Source organism: Gossypium hirsutum, chromosome A01, assembly GCF_007990345.1.
Source record: "Gossypium hirsutum isolate 1008001.06 chromosome A01, Gossypium_hirsutum_v2.1, whole genome shotgun sequence".
Lineage (NCBI taxonomy): Eukaryota > Viridiplantae > Streptophyta > Magnoliopsida > Malvales > Malvaceae > Gossypium > Gossypium hirsutum.
In genome coordinates, this window is record NC_053424.1 from 96,772,932 (window position 1) to 96,794,450 (window position 21,519).

Below are 21,519 nucleotides of genomic sequence, written 5' to 3' on the forward strand. Positions count from 1 at the left end.
AGTTCAACTTATGTCTCCATATGTTGTACATAGCAATTTCTCTCCACTAATGTGGGTAGCATTGGAACTTTTGAATCAATAGGTCTTTAACAAAAAGGTTGTAAAGTGGCTGGGCTTAAGGGTAGGTAAAAGATAGATAATTTTAGGCTTTTAAACTTTAGACTCAGCTTGTATCAGACCTTTGAAATAATCACCTTCAATACATCAACTTTCTTTGCTTTCATATGTTCTTTTGTACATTCTCTTATAGGTACATATGCCCTTTTTCTTTTTCTTTTTTTTTTCAATCTACACGAGCATTTTCCTGAATGTACCACAATTTTAAGAGCATTTTATACTTCTTTTCAACTCCCCCAAACTTATTTTCAACAAATACTAGGAATAGTACCAAGTCTAGTGTTTGGAATAATTTTGAGATAGTTAAGAGAGAAGTAATGGCTAAATTTCCAAGGGTTCAAATAAAATTAGGCCATATAATCTCAAAGTTGGGTTTCAAAGGATAAAAATTTCATCATGGTTGGCTTTAAAGGCTCAAACGGTCCAAACAAAAGTTGCCTAAATCATTTTCAACATTCCATGCTTCCTAGGATTTCGCCTCAATAAACTACTAAGTCAATTCTAAAGACTTAAACTTTCATGCATGCCTAACTTTCGTAAGGAACTAAAATTTTATGGTGTGATTTGCATGCTTTATTAAAAATACATTTATATCATTATTAAGCTAACATAACAATTCATTGAAATAATAGAACTTTATTCATACTAAAGTTTTGCATACTTAACAAAATTTCAAATTATTGAACAAAATATATCCTAATCATAATTAATAGAAACATTTATTCTGAATGGAAATAATTAAAAATTTTGGCCCCCCCAACTTAAAATGAACAATGTCCTCATTGTTTAAAGTGAATAGATACTATACACCAAGTAGTATTCTAGAAAAGAGGAGGTGAGTCAATCTGACTGCTTAAGTACCAAGCTCTTTTCTAAATCCAATCCTAGACATTTATATACCCGTTGCCACACTTTATACTTTGTGACTTGCTCAAATTTTATTAGTGGTTTTCCTCTCTTAATTTAAAATAAAAAAATTCCTAATTAACTTAATCTTAAAATGACCTAAGAACAGAAATAAAATAAAGTCAAGATCCCCCCTTTATTTATTTGTAGACGCTTCCGAATTTGACTCATCTTTTACTCCATCACTATTGCCTTTGCATGAATTGCTTCACTCCTTCTTCGATAATGGACTCCATGGTTCAAATATAAATCTGGAAATTCAGGCACAAAAATAAATGGGTCATTGTAAATTTTCTTAAGAGCACTTCTCATCGAGTCATCCTTTATTTTTGAGTATCTCCAGTAAGCTTGTTACTACCATTACATATGTTGCATTATGTCCATCAACTTCGACAGTTCATCTTGAAGATCTGGGCTAGGCGGTTGAGCTCTAAATATTGAAGTTTCGTCATCGAGCTCAATTTTTGGTTCTATTGGTTCCACCTTATCAGGGACTTCAGCCGATTGTATTGGCTCAATTTCTGTGGGATCTTCTTCCTCTTCATCGGGATCCTCACTTTCTTCAACTCGCTGCTGTAGAACAAAATCTCCAATTACTCGATAGAGGTCCCAATCTATGATTGTGCCCTGGCTATACCCTGTCTTCTTTACGTTTTCAAGAATCTCAGCTTTTAAGCACAAAATTGTTATCCTAAAGGGGAAGTAAGCGGGGCTAGAACATCTAGTGGCACAATTCTTCATCTCTCGTAGGATGATTTTTCCCACATCAATGGTCTTTCCAATTAAAATCGAATATAATAAGACCATTTGCTCTAATGAGATTGTAGTCCCATGTGAACTAGGCATAAGGCTAAAACGGATGAAATAGAACCATACCTTTGCAAGTGGTGTCAAAGATTCTCTTCAACAAGTGTGGATTCCTTGCTTTGACACAGCCCACTTAGCACCTGGAACTGTAAGTACCTCAAGAATTTCTTGCAAATTTTCAGGCTCGATGTTACTCATCAAATAAGAATATTCATCATTTTCAAAATCAGGTAATTCAAAGAACTCATTAATAGCATTCGAACTTATTGGTACCTTGAGTCCGCGAACTGGAACTTCTGTCAAATCGCTTGAGGTTAAATTTGCGTAGAATTCACGAACTAGTTCCTCATCCACACTAGGCCTCTTTTCACAAAATAATTCCCAATTGAGGGCTTCAGCAACTTGACAAACACATGCCATAAAGTCTTTGTAGTTGCTTTCTTTCAAAGTGAAGCCTTTCTTCAGATGCATCTATTGATTTTTGAAGATACTCTCATATCTTGCTTTGGCTTCTTCACAATAGAATTTGTTTTGTGTTTCATCAATTTGAGCACAAGCACGAGTTTTCTTGCGAGGCATGATTAACCTGAACAAAAGATGGGAAAATTATTTTCTCAAAAATTTAATTCATAGAATTTATTAATAATTCAGTATACTGAAAAAATTAAATAATTGAATAAAATCAAAATTTGGGAGAAAACAAACTGTCTTACCACATTTTTTTATAAAACTCAGAACTCCTAAAAATAATTAATAAATAAAAGAGGTCAATTTAAGGTGGGTAGGAAGATTTTGGCTAAGGGACTTGGTGTAAGTGTGTGTCGCACAAGTACCGGACAGTAAGCAGATTCGTCGAGCAGGAGCAAGAAGTGACACAGGCTTGGCACGATGAGCTGCACGGGCAGCAGACTGCAAAGCTAAGTGGGCAACAGTTTAAGTACGCGCACGCTAAAGCTGGAGCAGATGCAGCGCCAAGGTGTGGGCTTGGTGAGTACTAGAGCTGGACGTGCGTAGGTGCTGGAGTAGGATGGGGTGCGTAATGTAGAACGCGATGGGTGTAGGTGTGCTCGGCGTGTGCGATGGAGCTAGGCTACTGGGTGCTTGCTGGCCGAATGGTTGCTAGGCTAGGGGCTTGCAGCACTTTAAGGGTTTTGGTGTTTGGGATTTTTAGTGATGAATGAATGGAGAAGGTAGTATTTATAATGAAAGGAATATGACTTAAAGTAGAATTCTTAGAGAAATTTAATAATTAAAAACTCTAAGTTCTAATTTTATTCTAAGTTAACAACAATTAATAATTAAATATATGCTTATTAAATTATTAATGCTATTAATTTATTTAAACAAAAATGAGATATGATTAAAACTAATCCTAATTCTATGCTAAATTGGTAAAAATTAATATCTAAATTATAATAGATATAATTATATATTAAAGATTATCATCTTATTATTATTAAAAACTTATCAAAAAAAATATGATGAAATTAACACTAATCCTAACTCTATATAAAGTTGATAATTATAATGGATATAATAATATATTAATACTTATCATCTTTTTTTTTTTGAATTAAAAACATTTATTCTAGAAGCCTTTTGAAAATATTTACAAAAAAAGGCATATAGTTTTTATTATTTATGAAAAGAGCAACCAAAATTTGAAAATAATTCAATTAACTCCCTAGACTTAATGAAAATTTGAAATTGAGCTGCAATTTAAAAATTAGGTCAAAATTGACCTCTTTATTTGAAAAACTAAATTTTTTTTTTCTATTTAGGGAATAATTTTTCAGAAAATTATGTTAAAATCAATTCCCACGAAAATTGAAGGGGTCACAAGCGTTCCCACTTAAGTTCCAATCTACTAGACAGAATTGATTTAAACATACTAATCTCGAAAATATACCCTAAATCATTTATTAAAAAGAAAAAGAAGAAAATTTAAACATCTGATAGAATGAACGAATTTGATTTCGTTGAGTCTTATCTCCCTAATAATGTTTCAGACACTGAGCATTAACTTGGAAATTACCTCCCTTACCTTGGAGTTCAACAACTCTGTATGGATAGTCACGATGAATCGTAAATGGACCAGACCAACGTGATTTTAGTTTACCTGGAAAGAACTTTAATCTGGAGTTAAATAACAAGACTTGCTGACCTGCTTCAAAATCTCGAACTCGAATGTGATTGTCATGTCATTTCTTAAGTCTCTCCTTAAGTAGTTTGGCATTTTCGTACGAGATTGTTCGGAATTCCTCTAGCTCATTGAGTTGGAGCATCCGTTTCTCTTTAACACACTTAAGATCCAAGTTGAGTTGTCAAAGGGCCCTGTAAGCTTTGTGTTCTAACTCCAAGGGCAGATGACAAGCTTTCCCAAAGACCAACCTGTAGTGTGACATCCTTAAAGGTGTCTTGTATGCTGTCCTGTAAGCCCATAAAGCATCATCCAGTCTTTTGGACCAATCTCATCGGTTCGGGCAAACTACTTTCTCAAGTATGCCTTTGATCTCCTTATTTGCCAGTTCAGCTTGCCCATTCGTCTGCGGATGGTAAGCTGTAGCGACCTTTTGTTTCACTCCATGTTTATCTAACAACCATTTCAGCCACTTGTTCACAGAATGGGACCCTTCATCGCTGATAATAGCTCTTGGGGTTCCAAACCTTGTTAACACATGTTTCTGCAAAAACTTTATTACAACCCTAGCATCATTTGTTGGATAAGCTTTAGTCTCGACCCACTTAGACATGTAGTCTACAGCTACAAAGATGTACTTGTGACCAAAAGACAAAGGGAAGGGACTGAGGAAATCAATGCCCCAAACATCGAATAAATCTACCTCAATGATGTTTGTTCGAGGCATCTCATTTCTACTGGTGACATTTCTGATCCTTTGACATTGATCACAACTCTTTACATAATCGTATGTTTCCTTGAATAGTGTTGGCCAAAAGAATCCGACTTGCAATACTTTGGCCGCAGTACGAGTACCTCTGAAGTGTCCCCCACTTGGAGCTGAGTGACAATGGTATAGAATCTTTTGTACTTCATCTTCTGTCACACATCTCCTGATCATTTGATCTACACACTTCTTGAATAAGTATGGTTCTTCCTAGAAATAGTACTTCACATCATGAAGAAACTTTTTCCTTTGATGATACATCTTATAAATCGGAAACCACAAGCTAAATAGTTAGCAATATCAGTAAACCAAGAGGTATTATGGACATGATTTACCTTTAGTATGTGTTCATCCGGAAATGTTTCTTGAATTGGTATAAGAGGAGAGTTCCCTTCTTCCGGCTCCAATCTGGACAAGTGATCTGCTACTTGATTTTTCACTCCCTTTCAATCTTGAATTTCTAGATCGAACTCTTGAAGTAGAAGTACCCATCGGATCAACCTCGATTTAGCATCTTTCTTAGAGAGTAAGTATTTAATTGTCGAGTGGTTCGTATAGACAGTCACTTTGGTACCTACAAGATAAGATCGAAAATTGTCAAAAGCAAACACAATAGCAAGTAACTCTTTTTCTGTTACTGTATAATTCAGTTGAGCTCCTGTCAGAGTTCAACTTGCGTAGTAAATGGGATGAAAAACTTTGCTCATTTGCTGGCCCATAACGGCTCCTATCGCGAAGTCACTCGCATCACACATCAATTCAAATGGTAGATCCCAATCTGGTGTGACTGTTATAGGTGCTGTAACTAATCGACTCTTCAAATATTTGAAAGCCTTTAAGCATTCCTCATCAAACTTGAACGTCGAGTCCTTCTCCAATAAATTTCATAAGGGTTTAGCAATTTTGGAGAAGTCCTTGATGAATCTTCGATAGAAACCGGTGTGGCCCAAAAAGCTCTTAACACCTTTTACAGATGTTGGAAGTTGCTTTATCTACTTCGATTCCGTATCGCTATCCGATGCCCTAGAACAATCCCTTCTCATACCAAGAAATGACACTTTTCCTAGTTGAGTACTAGGCTTGTTTCTTCGCATCGCCTTAGTACCTTGGCTAGATTGGCTAGGTGAATGTAGCAGGTGCATTACATAAACCAAATGGTCTAAATGCAAATGTACCATACGGGTAGGTGAATGTTGTCTTGTGTTGATCTTCCAGTGCTACTGTAATCTAATTATACCCCGAGTATCCATCGAGAAAATAGTAATAGTCTCGCCCCGCGAGTCTATCCAGCTTCTGGTCCAAAAAGGGCAAAGGAAAATGATCTTTCCTAGTTGCCTTGTTCAGCTTCCGGTAATCGATGCAAATTCTCCATCCCATAACCGTTCTAGTCAGCATCAACTCGTTGTTCTCATTTTCAATGACCATGATACCTCCTTTCTTTGGCACGTACTGGACCGGACTTACCCATGAACTATCTGAGCATCTAAGCACTTAATGATTTCTTTCTTTACTTCGTCCTTCATGATGGGGTTCAGTCTTTGTGGTCCATCGATCGTCCCTTTCCCTCCATCTTCTAGTATGATCTTGTGCATGCATACAGATGGGCTAATACCGCAGATATCGACTATGGTCCATCTGATAGCCCTTTTGAATTGTTTCAACACCAAGATGAGTTTCTCTTCTTGCTCAGTAGTTAATTCTGCTGACACAATCACAGGCAGAGTAGAAGAGTTACCTAAATAAACATATTTTAGATGTGAAGGTAGTACCTTGAGTTCTAATTTAGGTGACTCCTTGATTGACGCTTTTGGTTGGGCATAATCCCTTTCCTCTAACTCCAAAGATTCAAAGCGGGATTGTGGAATAAATCCCCTTTAATTAACTTCTAACAAAGCTAAGTACTCATCCTTCTCTTCATCATTCGGAGGATCTGATGTCAAAAATTGTTCCAACGAATCATTCACATAGTTGAGCTCCTTCTCCACTATTAAATCTTCTAAATCGGATACTGCAGAATAATCATCAATTGTTTCAGGAAATTGCATAGACTTAAAAACATTAAATGTTACCTGATTATCCTGAACACGTAGAGTAAGCTCGCCCTTCTGCACATCAATAAGGGTCCTTTCGGTTGCTAGGAACGATCTTCCTAAGATAATTAGGACTTCTTTGTCTACTTCAAAGTCTAGGATAACAAAATCAGCAGGGAAGATAAATTTCGCTACTCGTACCAATACGTCCTCGATTTTTCTTTCTGGATGTGCTAAGGATCGATCTACTAATTGAAGTGTAACCATAGTAGGTCTAACTTCACCTATTCCCAACTTTTTAAATATTGACATAGGCATAAAGTTGATACTCGCACCCAAGTCACATAGTGCCTTACCACAATATGTTGCTCCAATTTGCAAGGTATGGTAAAACATCTAGGATCCTTCAATTTTGGGGGTAGTTTGTCTTGAAGATATGCACTGCAGTCCTTCGTCAGAGCTATCGTCTCAAATTCTCTGAGTTTTTGTTTTTTGGACAGGATATCCTTCATGAATTTGACATAGTTCGGCATTTGCTCAAGTGCTTCAACCAACGGGATGTTGATATGAAGTTGCTTAAGTACGTCTAGGAACTTCTTGAATTGAATCTTCTACTTCTACTTTTGAAGTCTTTGAGGGTAGGGTGGTGGTGGTTTCTTTACTGGAACTGGTTGATTCATCTTTCGTGGCAATTCTGCATCTGAAGAGGTTGTTAGTTGATCAGAATTAGCTGGTTCTGAAATTACCTTATCGAGTTTTGTAGATTTTGGTTCTTGTGAAATTGGAATTTCAACGCTCGGTTGAACTTCCTCTGATTCTTGAGCATTAACTTGTTCCTTTTCAGCTTCAATGGTATTGGGCTCTACTGTCTTTCCACCCCTCAATGCTCACGCTTTGCAATGCTCCTTTGTAACACTCCTAACCCGTATCTGTCGCCGGACTAGGGTTACGAGACATTACCGATCATACAAATTACTTATATGAATATTTATTAATATAAATGTCTATACCGAATTCATTAATAAATCGGGAACATTTCATGTGATAATATAAACTTTACACACAATTATCCCTATCAAAGTTCGAAACATTTTGAACACCTAAAATAAATAAATCAAGATAAATTGAAATTACCTAAATTATATTCGATCATTTTACGCATCTATATTAAATCATTGGTGCGGCTTTTATTCCTAAATTTTTATCAACTTTGCATGTATTATATAATTACACAAACTAAATTCAAACATTTAGGAATATACAAAGATAATTTGTTCCATTCTATAGCTATTTGGCTATCACAAGCTAAATTGCATAATTTCGTAGCTTTACAAAAAAAAATTCAACGAATCAATATAATCATGCATGTTTACAACCCAATCATAATACAAACATCTATAAATATATATAACAAGACATATAAGGATCCATCTGTATGTCATGATCAAATACTCAGTCACATATATCCATTTATAATATCCAACTAACTTAAATTTTTAACTACCTAGTACTAAGGTTGATTTAACCCATACGGCAACCTCATAAATACACATAATATGCATGCAAACATATTAATTTATCTAAATGACATTCTCATATATATATAATCCCATACAAAATATCAAAACCAAACCAATAAAATAAGGTACACATAAAATATATGTGTCTTACCCGCAGTAGAGACCATACTTAACATTAAGTATATAACTTTTAAACATATCAATTGTCCACAGAATATCTATACACTATTTATCATCAATCAAACTTAGTGAACATTCAATCCCATTTGCATAAACCGAATAGGAACATGGCAATATCCATATTTCAGCACACGCAATACCTAACACAAGTTCATGCAAACATGTCACATAATTATAAGGCAGAGTGGGCAAAGATCGAGCTTAACACAGATAATTTTTAAGGATAATTGCTTCTCCATTTTCACATGGCTTTATATACAACCCCTAACAGAAACATACTTTAGCTTATACATGTCATAATTTCTAATTCAACTTATAAAAGTACCCAAACTAGTGGATAGTGTGATGAGCTTCATAGACGATCCCCGAGCTTGTAACTTGATTTTTCAAAATCTATAAAACAGAAACAAATATTCACACGATAAGCTATTTCAGCTTAGTAAGTTATAAGCGAATAAATAACCCAATGATATTAATAGAATTAGCGAAACTAATCAGAATATTTTGTCATTGTACATTTAAATCCAATCATTTATAGGTACATTCATATGCAGTATTTTTAAGCATATGTAATTATTTCCTTTTATAATTCCATTTAACCGAATGTATAAACAGTCAAAACCAACATAGTATCATTTAACCACCAAAGTCGAATATTCCTATTACACTTAGTTCCCCTACACAAAATGCAAAACTCTTATGTTTTAATAAAATTTTACTACAGAAGTTAACCATATAACCGTATATATACATTATCACTCATACATATATACACAAGAGCTATTCATAGTATATTTACTACTCATTCACAAGTCAAATATACACATTTATATAAGCTCAAAGATCCGGTTATATGATCATGTACATAATTTACTTTCATAGTCGAATATTCATAGGCACATATAAGTGCAATTATAGAATCATTTCCATAATAAATACACCATTCGTTCATGGCTGAAAACACATATTTGAACCAAGGAATTTTATCCTTTATATCATACATAACACATTTTATCAATAAGTCACATACTTACCTTATCATCGCTAACCAATAAACTAAATCACACCTGTCCCTTTTTGCTCATCCAACACATCCGATTATGTTTACCTTTGCCCAATGAACCACTCAAAATTGGGTAGGACACTCGGATAATTCACACATATATCATACAATGCCAACGTCCCAGACGTGGTCTTACATGTAGCCACTTATCGATGCCATTGTCCCAGACAAGGTCTTACTCGTAAACACATATCGAAATCACAAATTGATGCCATGGACTTACTGCACTCATATATCGGAATCCTATGTCATAACATATGTATCCTAGCTATTCCTAAGGTTCATACGGGGCTTTCGGACGTCGTAACTCGGTCAAATCGAACTCAGAAATGTAATAGCCACATTCAATCACATTCGGCCATAATATATTTAGTTTCTAACATTTCAAAACAGCAAGTAAATATAACATTAAGTTACCAATAAACATGTCTATTTGCTTATAAACTTACCTTGGACGTCGTAAAATGGGACGGGGCTGCTAGTCGACAACTTTCGTTTTTTCCCGATCCAAATCCGATTTCTTTGGTTCTTGATCTAAACATATTCAAATTAAGCTCATTCAAACATATTTTCATTCAATTTAGTCCAAAAACACATAAATGGGAAAATTACCATTTTACCCTCGACATTTATAATTTTTACAATTTAGTCCCTATTGTACAAAACACAAAATACATCAAATTTCTCCACACCCAAGCTAGGCCAAATATTACCCATGTCCATACAAGCCCTTATAATTCATTAATTTCACATTTTAGTCCCTCAAATTATTATTTTTGCAATTAAGTCCTACTTACTCAAAATCATCAAAAACGCCAATATAAAATATGTTAATCTAAAACATATCTTTCATTTTTCATCATCAAACAACAAAAATCACAAGTTATCAACAATGGCAAAACTCAAAATATCCATCAAAATAAAAAATTCAAGCATGGGTTTTGTAGTACTTGAAGCAACGATCTCAAAAACGTAGAAATTATCAAAAACTGACAAAGAACAAACCTTGATTTTAGCTTGGAAGATGGCCGAACCTAGTCTTGTGTTCTTTCTTTTTATTTTTTTTATATTCGATGCAAGAGAGAATGAAAACATAGTTCATTTTATGATATTATATCATATATATGCTTTAATAATTAAATTACTTTTATAACCTTAATAATTTAATATAAAAACCACATATTATAAGTCTTTAACCGTCCCACTAATATATTTATAGGTTATTTACAACATAAATCCCTCATCCTTAAAAGCCACTAACAATTTGGCCCTTTATAAATTAAACTACCAAATTTTCAATTTACGCGATTTAAGACCTTTTATTTAATCAGACACCTAAACGACGAAATTAATTCATGAAAATTTCACAGATATAAATTCACACAAAATAAACACAGAAAATAATTTTAAAATATTTTTCCAGCTCGGATTCGTGGTCCCAAAACCACCGTTTTGATTAGGGTCTAAATAGGGCTGTTACAACTCTCCCCCCTTAGGGATTTTCGTCCTCGAAAATCATACCGGTGAATAGGTTCAGATAGCATTCTCTCATTGCATCTTCTGATTCCCATGTTGCTTCTTCAACATCGTGCTTATGCCACAATACTTTAACTAACATAATCTTCTTATTTCGCAACTCTTTAACCTCACAAGTCAAAATGCGAATTGGTTCCTCTTTGTAGGTCATATCAGGCTGAATTTCAATCTCAGACGGGCTAATCACATGTGAAGGATCAGATAGATACCTCCAGAGTATTGAAACGTTAAACACATTGTGGATCTTTTCTAACTCAGGTGGCAATGATAGTCTATAAGCAATCGGCCCGATACGCTCTACAACCTTATACGGCCCAATAAATCTCGGACTCAATTTGCCTTTACGATCGAATCTGAGTATTTTCTTCCACGGTGGGACTTTCAAGAAGACTTTGTATCTGATCTGAAACTCTATATCTTTACATTTCAAATCCGCAAAAGATTTCTGACGATCTGACGCTGCTTTCAGACTTTCACGAATCACTTTCACTTTCTGCTCAGTCTCTCTGATCAAGTCAACCCCGTGTATCTTATTTTCACCGAGCTCAGTCCAGTACAATGGCGTACGACATTTACGACCGTACAAAGCCTCATAAGGTGCCATTTTGATACTCCATTGGTAGCTATTATTATATGCGAATTCAATAAGAGGTAAGTATCGTTCCCACGTACCTTCAAACTCGAGAATGCAACATCTCAACATATCCTCAAGTATCTGAATGATTCGCTCAGACTAGCCATCTGTTTATGGATGGAAAGTAGTACTGAAATGTAATTTCGTACCTAGTGCATCTTGCAATTTCTTCCAAAATCGCGATGTAAACCTCGGGTTTCTATCCGAAACAATAGATATAGACACACCATGTAGTCTCACAATCTGAGAAACATACAATTTAGCCAGCTTATCAAGTGAATAGTCTGTACGTATCAGAACAAAATGAGCTAACTTAGTCAATCTATCAACAACAACCCAGATTGCATCTTTCTTGCTCGGTGTCAATGGTAAACCAGATACAAAATCCATCTTGACTCTGTCCCACTTCCATTATGGTATCATAATCGGCTGAAGTAACCCCGAAGGTACCTGATGCTCGGCTTTCACTTGTTGACAGACTAAATATTTTGCAACAAAGTCAGAGGTGTCTCACTTCATACCATGCCACCAGTAAAGTTGTTTCAAATCATTATACATCTTTGTACTACCTGGATGAACAGATAACCGACTACTATGAGCTTCATTCAAAATCATCTGAATCAACTCTTAATTCTTCGAAATGCATATTCGGTTTCTGAATCTCAGACAGTCATCAGCATCAAATCTGAATTCTGAATCAGTATTTGTCTTACGTTGAACTTATTTTGCAATCAATTCATTATCAACCTTCTAGGCATCACATATTTGTTGAACGAATCATGGTTTTGCTTTCAATTCAGCTACTATCGAACCATCCTCAGTCATATTCATATGCGCATTCATTGCAGGCAAAGCAAATAGTGATTTTTGGCTTAAAGCATCAGCAACAACGTTAGCCTTTCCTGGGTGATAGTCAATCACAAGCTCATAGTCTTTTAACAGTTCTAATCATCGGCGTTGTCTCAAATTCAGATCTTTCTAAGTCATCAAGTATTTTAGGCTTTTATGATTAGAATAAACATGACATTTCTCACCAAACAGGTAATGACGCCAAATTTTTAATGCGAACACAGTAGCTGCCGATTCCAGGTCATGTGTCGAATAGTTTCTTTCATGTGGCTTTAACTGTCTCGAGGCATAAGCTATCACTCTGCCTTCCTGCATCAAAACACAGCCCAAATTGTTTAATAATGCATCACTATAAACAGCAAATTCTTTACCCAATTCTGGTTGAACTAGCACTTCGGTCAAAAGGGCTTTTAATCGATTAAAGCTTTTCTGGTACTTCTCTGACTACTCAAACTTAACATATTTCTGCAATAGCTTTGTCATCGGGGTTGCAATCATAGAGAAACCTTTCATGAATCGTCTATAATGACCAGCAAGTCCCAGAAAGCTTCAAACTTCAGAAACATTCTTTGGAGGTTTCCAATCCAGTATAGCTAAAATTTTACTCAGATCCACTCGAATACCTAATGTTGATACTACATGGCCCAGAAAACTAACTTCAGTTAACCAGTACTCACATTTACTGAATTTTGCATACAACTGATTATCTCGCAATGTCTGCAATACAAGTCTCAAATGTTCAGCATGTTCAGCTTCACTACGAGAGTAGATCAGAATGTCATCTATAAACACAACCACAAACAGGTCCAGATACGGTCTGAAGATCCGATTCATCAAATCCATGAAAATAGCAGGTGCACTAGTGAGTCTGAAAGGCATAACCAAAAACTCATAATGTTCGTACCTCATTCTGAAAGGAGTCTTTGGCACATCTGAATCTTTAACTCACAACTAATAGTAACCTGATCTCAAATCTATCTTCGAAAATACTGTGGCCCCTTTCAGTTGATCAAACATATCATCAATCCGTGGCAACGAATACTTATTCTTTATAGTCACCTTATTAAGCTGTCTGTAATCGATGCACATTCTCATAGTTTCATCTTTCTTTTTCACAAACAACATAGGTACACCCCACGGAGAGAAACTCGGTCGCGTAAAACCTCTATCTGTCAATTCTTGCAACTGAGCTTTCAATTCTTTTAATTCTGTAGGTGCCATTCTATATGGAGCTATGGATATCGGAGTCATCCCAAGCATTAACTCAATACCAAACTCTACTTCCCGAATAGGTGGCAAACCTGGTAATTCTTCTAGAAACACATCTGGATACTCACATACAACAGGTACTGATTCAATGTTTCTTTCAGTCGCTTTACTGTCGAGCACGTAGGCAAAGTAAGCTTCACACCCTTTTCTCACATATTTCTAAGCTAGCATCGAAGAAATCATTGCTGGTAAACCATACAAATCACTAGATTCGATCCGAATAACTTCATCATTCTGGCTCCGTAGATAATTGTCTTTCTTTTACAGTTCACAATAGCATCATGTAAAGTCAGTCAATCCATATCCAGTTAATTATATCAAACTTATCAAATGGTAGCAACAATAAATCAGCCGGAAAGCATAGATCTCGAACCATCAAGGGACAATTCTTACACACTTTATTAACCATAACACACCAGCCCAAGGGGTTTGACACTCTGATCACAAACCCAGTAGACTCAACAGGTAGAGTCTTGCTAAATACTAATGTCTCACACACATAAGAATGAGTAGAACCAGGATCAATCAATGCAATTACATTAGTATCATAAAGAGTGAATATACCAGTAATAACATCTGGGGATGAAGCCTCCTCTCGCGCGCGAATAGCATAGGCTCTGGTAGGTGCACGAGCCTCAGATCTGACTGCCCAGTCTTTAGTCCCTCTCTGACTGCCACTTGTATTACCAGTATTCCTGGGTGGTCTACCTCGAGCTGCAGTATTACCCGATCTTGTATTCTGCACTGGATTTTCTTCAGCTAATATTAGCCAATCTTGAATATAATGATCTGTCAATCCGCATTTAAAATAGGCCCGATCATACAATCTGCAACTGCTGGGATGTCGTTTACCATAGTGTTTACACTTAGGTTGATTTGATCTGACATTACCCACACTCACTACAGAAGTAGCTCTCAAGCTCACTGGTTGTCTACTTTGATCCCGTCTGGAATAACCTGAAGTGGCTTTAGAACGGCTGAAATCATCTCGAAACTTATTTGATGCCAACTGGAATGACTTACCGGGTGTTCTTTTGCGTGCATCTTTAGCTTCAAAGTTAGCTTTTCTTTTCTCTTTCCCGAGCTTTTCAGCTTTGCAGGCTCGCTCAACCAGTACCACAAACTCTTTTATCTCAAGTATGCCAACTAACAGTTTAATGTCTTCATTTAGCCCATCTTCGAATCTTTTACACATTATGGCTTCAGTGGAAGCACACTCTCTGGCATACCAACTGAGTCTCACGAATTTCTGCTCGTACCTTTTCACGGTCATCTGACCCTGTTTCAGCTCCAGAAATTCTTTACGCTTCTGATCAATAAATATCTGGCTGATATATTTCCTACAGAACTCAGTCTGAAAGAATTCCCAGGTCACCAGCTCTCTCGGAACCACTGATACTAGGGTATTCTACCAGTGGTATGCTGTGTCTTAAAGTAAAGATATGGCACATTTCAAGCACTCATCTGGTGTATAGGACAGCTCGTCAAACACATGAATGGTATTATCAAGCTAGAACTCTGCCCGCTCAGCATCATCCTCATCGGTAGCTTTAAAATCTTCAGCCTGATGTTTCCTGATTTTATCAACAGGTGGCCTATATAATCTCAACGGATCACTTACTTGAGGTACAACAGGCATCGAAGATGGATTAGTCGGGGGTGGAGGTTGTTGTGCAGCTGGGTTAGTCTGGATATTTTGAGTAAACCAATCATTCATCATCTGATAGAAGGCTTGTTTAGCCTCACTTTCTTGATTACTCGAAGTCAGTCGAGAATCAACCGGCGCTGTCCCTTGCACGGGAGCAGGCGCTACACTCTCGACATTATCAGCTACAGCTTTATCGGGATCCATTTACTATATGAAAACACATTTAAAATGTCAGAAGTCATCACACTATCACAGTATATAATTATGGCATGTATAGCTAAACTCACACACGCTACGTTAATCTTAGAACCGACTAAATTGTAGCTCTGATACCAATAAAATGTAACACTCCTAACCCGTATCCGTCGCCGGACTAGGGTTACGAGACATTACCAATCATACAAATTACTTATACGAATTTTTATTAATATAAATGTCTATACCGACTTTATTAATAAATCGAGAACATTTGATACTATAATATAAATTTTACACACAATTATCCCTATCAAAGTTCGAAACATTTTGAACACCTAAAATAAATGAGACAAGATAATTTGTACTTAAACCACTAAATTACCTAAATATATTCGATCATTTTATGCATCCATATTAAATCATTGGTGTGGCTTTTATTCCTAAATTTTTATCAACTTTGCATGTGTTATATAATTACACAAACTAAAGTCAAACATTTAGGAATATACAAAGAAAATCCATTCCATTCTATAGCTATTTGGCTATCACAAGCTAAATTGCATAATTTCGTAGCTTTACAAAAAAAAATCAACGATTCAATATAATCATGCATGTTTGCAACCCAATCATAATACAAACATTTATAAATATATATAACAAGACATATAAGGATCCATCCGTATGTCATGATCAAATACTCAGTCACATATATCCATTTATAATATCCAACTAACTTAAATTTTTAACTACCTAATACTAAGGTCGATTTAACCCATACGACAACCTCATAAATACACATAATATGCATGCAAACATATTAATTTATCTAAATGACATTCTCATATATATATATATAATCCCATACAAAATATCAAAACCAAACCAATAAAATAAGGTACACATAAAATATATGTGTCTTACCCGCAATAGAGACCTTACTTAACATAAAGTATATAACTTTTAAACACATCAATTGTCCACAAAATATCTATACACTATTTATCATCAATCAAACTTAGTGAACATTCAATCCCATTTGCATAAACTGAATAGGAACATGGCAATATCCATATTTCAACACACCTAATACCTAACACAAGTTCGTGCAGACATGTCACATAATTATAAGGTAGAGTGGGCAAAGATCGAGCTTAACACAGATAATTTTTAAGGATAATTGCTACGCTATTTTTGCATGGCTTTATATACAACCCCCAAATTAACATTTCCAAAACATACTTTAGCTTATACATGCCATAATTTCTAATTCAACTTATAAAAGTACCTAAAGTAGTGGATAGTGTGATGAGCTTCGTAGACGATCCTCGAGCTTGTAACTTGATTTTCCAAAATCTATAAAACAGAAACACATATTCACACGATAAGTTAGTTCAGCTTAGTAAGTTATAAGCGAATAAATAACCCAATGATATTAACAGAATTAGCAAAACTAATGAGAATATTTTATCATTGTACATTTAAATCCAATCATTTATAGGTACATTCATATGCAGTATTTTTAAGCATATATAATTATTTCCTTTTATAATTTCATTTAACTGAATGTATAAACAGTCAAAACCAACATAGTATCATTTAACCACCAAAGTCGAATATTCCTATTACACTTAGTTCCCCTACATAAAATGCAAAACTCTTATGTTTTAATAAAATTTTACTATATAAGTTAACCATATAACCGCATATATACATTATCACTCATACATATATACACAAGAGCTATTCATTTTATATTTTCTACTCATTCACAAGTCAAATATACACATTTATATAAGCTCAAAGATCCGGTTATATGATCATGTACATAATTTACTGTCATAGCCGGATATTCATAGGCACATATAAATGCAATTAAAGAATCAATTCCATAATAAATACACCATTTATTCAAGGCCAAAAGCACATATTTGAACCAACAAATTTTATACTTTATATCATACATAACACATTTTGTCAATAAGTCACATACTTACCTTATCATCGATAACTAATAAACTAAATCATACCTGTCCCTTTTTGCTCATCCAACACATCCGATTATGTTTACCTTTGCCTGATGAACCACTCGAAATTGGGTAGGACACTCGAATAATTCACACATATATCATACAATGCCAACGTCCCAGACGTGGTCTTACATGTAGCCACATATCGATGCCACTGTCCCAAACAGGGTGTTACTTGTAAACACATATCGAAATCACAAATTGATGCCATAGACTTACTCCACTCATATATCAGAATCCTATGTCATGACATATGTATCCTAGCTATTCCTAAGGTTCATACGGGGCTTTCGGACGTCGTAACTTGGTCGAATCGAACTTGGAAGTGTAATAGCCACATTCAATCACATTCGGCCATAATATATTTAGTTTCTAACATTTAAAAACAACAAGTAAATATAACATTAAGTTACCAATAAACACGTTTATTTTCTTATAAACTTACCTCGGACGTCGTAAAACGGGACAGGATTGCTAGTCGACAGCTTTCATTTTTCCCTGATCTAAATCTGATTTCTTTTGTTCTTGATCTAAACATATTCAAATTAAGCTCATTCAAACATATTTTCATTCAATTTAGTTCAAAAACACATAAATGGGAAAATTACCATTTTACCCCTGACATTTATAATTTTTACAATTTAGTCCCTATTACACAAAACACAAAATACATCAATTTTCTCCACACCCAAGCTAGGCCGAATATTACCCATGTCCATACAAGCCCTTATAATTCATTAATTTCACATTTTAGTCCCCTAAATTATTATTTTTGCAATTAAGTCGTAATTACTCAAAATCATCAAACACTCCAATACAAAATATGTTAATCTAAAACATATCTTTCATTTTTCATCATCAAACAACAAAAATCACAAGTTATCAACAATGGCACAACTCAAAATATCCATCAAAATAAAAAATTCAAGCATGAGTTTTGTAGTACTCGAAGCAACGATCTCAAAAACGTAGAAATTATCAAAAATTGACAAAGAACGAACCTTGATTTTAGCTTCGAAGATCGCCGAACCTAGTCTTGTGTTCTTTCTTTTTCTTTTTGTTTATATTCGGTGCAAGAGAGAATGAAAAACATAGTTTATTTTATGATATTATATCATATATATGCTTTAAAAATTAAATTACTTTTATAACCTTAATAATTGAATATAAAAACCACATATTACATGTATTTAATCGTCCCACTAATATCTTTATAGGTTATTTACAACATAAATCCCTCATCCTTAAAAGCCACTAAAAATTTGGCCCTTTATAAATTAAACTACCAAAATTTTAATTTACGCGATTTAAGTCCTTTTATTTAATCGGACACCTAAACGATGAAATTAATTCATGAAAACTACATAGATATAAATACACACAAAATAAACACAGAAAATATTTTTATAATATATTTCCAGCTCGTATTCGTGGTCTCGAAATCACCATTCTGATTAGGGTCTAAATCGGGTTGTTACATCCTTCCCCGAGTTCCTTGGATTTTTCGTATCACTAGGTAAAGCACCTTGTGGTCGATTCCTGAGTTCAGTTGCAAGTTGACCCATTTGGTTTTCTAGGTTTTTCAATGTAACTGCTTGGCTTTGGATTAAGATGTCATTCTTGGCCATGTATGCCTTCAACAAATTTTCTAAGCCATTGGATGGTTCAGCGTGGGTTGGTTTCTAAACTTGTTGGGGAATACTTGGTGGCTAGGTCGATCCAGGTTGGGCGTAAGTATTACTGGTTCAGCTCCTTGGTTACTCTAGGAAAAATTTGGGTGGTTTCGCCATGATGGCTTATAAAAATTGGATTGTAGTCCTTGCGTTCCTCGGTTTTGTTTCATGTTACCTATGTAGTACATGGATTCTAGGTTTGATGGACATTCTTCGAGCAAATGTCCTTCCCCACAATAAACACAGGCTATATTTTCAAATTGATTTGGTGGCTATGCTGCAAAACTGTTAGACTCATTAGTAGTAAGATTTTTAAGCATTGAGGATATTGATGATACCTGAGATGCGAGTGAAGTAAGAGTGTCTACGTCATGTATTCCAGCAACTCATCTTACTGGCGCTGCTCGGTTGGTTGGCCATTGGTAATTGTTGCTGGCAATCCTCTCAATAATTTCATAAGCCTCATTGTAAAGACTTAGAAAGGAGAGCACCATTAGCAGAAGCGTCCACAACTATCCTCGTGTGAGCATTGAGACCATTATAAAATGTCTCAAGTTGGATGCAATGTGGGATTCCATAATGAGGGCACTTTCTTAATAACTCTTTGTACCTTTCCCATGCCTCATACAATGACTCATCATCCATTTGTTGGAAGGCAGTGATATCGTTCCTCAATTTAGCATTCTTACTAGGCGGTAAATACTTCATAAGGAATCTTTTTGCTAACTCTTGCTATGTGGAAATTGAGTTCGGTGGAAATGAGTTCAACTAGGCTTGAGCTTTGTCCCTCAGCAAATATGGGAACAGCTTCAATTGTAATGCATCTTTGGGTACTCTGGCTAACTTGAAAGAATCGCTCACCTCTATAAATAGTCTTAAGTGTAGGTGAGGATCTTCAGCAGGCACTCCACTGAATTGGCCCACTGTCTGAATCATCTGGACCATGACTGGCTTCAGCTCGAACTGTTGTGCCTCAATTTCGGTTCTCCTAATACCAGTACTAAGATCATTAAATACTAGCACAGAATACTATCGTAAAGCTCTATCCCTATCATCAGCAATAAGGATAGGGTTTTAAGCAGGGTTTTCTCCGTTTCCTTGGATTGGATTTTCGAAGTTCATCTCTTTGGTCCTCCTCTAATTTGCTTGTCTTCTTCACTGTCGAAAAGTTCTTTCTATCTCAGGGTCTACAGGGAGTAGGTCAATAATTCGGTCAATACTCATAAACACCTGAAATAATAAAAAAAATTAATTAAGTTAAAAATTAAACAGAAAAAAAAAACCCAAAATGTAAACTAACAAATTCAAAACTAATGACTTTTTAAAACAGTCCCTGGCAACGGCGCCAAAAACTTGGAACGACGGAAATGTGCAAGTGTACACAATCACAACAAGTAATAAAGTGACAAGTAAATGTCGAGTTATCGTACCCATAGGGATTGTGAAAAGGAATATTTATGAATGCAATTTAAAACACTTTGGTGAAGAAAAATATTTTGTTTAAAAAGGGTAATTAAAAACTTAAGAATATTAAAATAAATAAAAAATGAAGTAAAAGAAAGTTCCAATGCACGATTTCAAAATAAGATTTAATCAAGATGATATAATTGTGTTGGATTAATTACACTTCTCATCTTAGAATTATTAAACTTATGTTTATATTGTTATGAATAAAATGACAGCAACTCGGTAATTTGCTAACTTATGAACATACTTACATACCAAAATCCATTCATCTCTTGACATATCCCTATGTCAATTCAACAGACTAAATAGATTCTAGTAAGCAAACATTTATTGCACATACATACTCATTTAACTGAACTAATCTCTTGCATATCCCTATGTCAATTTAAATGATTAATTAAATCTAACAAGCACATAAAAGACTATGTGAGGTAACAAGGTATCCCTACCTTGAAATAGTTCAATCACAATAGTCTTGCAAGTTATGCAAGGCAATAATATCGCCAGATACATTGCTAATTTAACCTTCAACTACCTTAGAAGAATAAACATGCACTGATCAAGTACTGTGTCAATTAATTGCAATTTCAATCTGTTTAAATAATTACTTCATTAGTTACCTCACAGTCGTAACGTAAGAATAACTTAGGCATGATTTTACTTAATCAAACATTTTACCAAGGCCTATA

At 35.1% G+C, this 21,519-nt stretch overlaps 1 non-coding gene across 1 annotated transcript; it reads left to right on the forward strand.

Annotated features, from left to right (window-relative positions):
- The first annotated feature begins 19,934 nt into the window (after nt 1–19,934).
- LOC121207997 (small nucleolar RNA R71) lies at nt 19,935–20,041 on the forward strand. The gene has a single exon (XR_005903048.1). It is a non-coding gene; the product is annotated as a small nucleolar RNA R71 (small nucleolar RNA).
- Nucleotides 20,042–21,519: the final 1,478 nt, after the last annotated feature.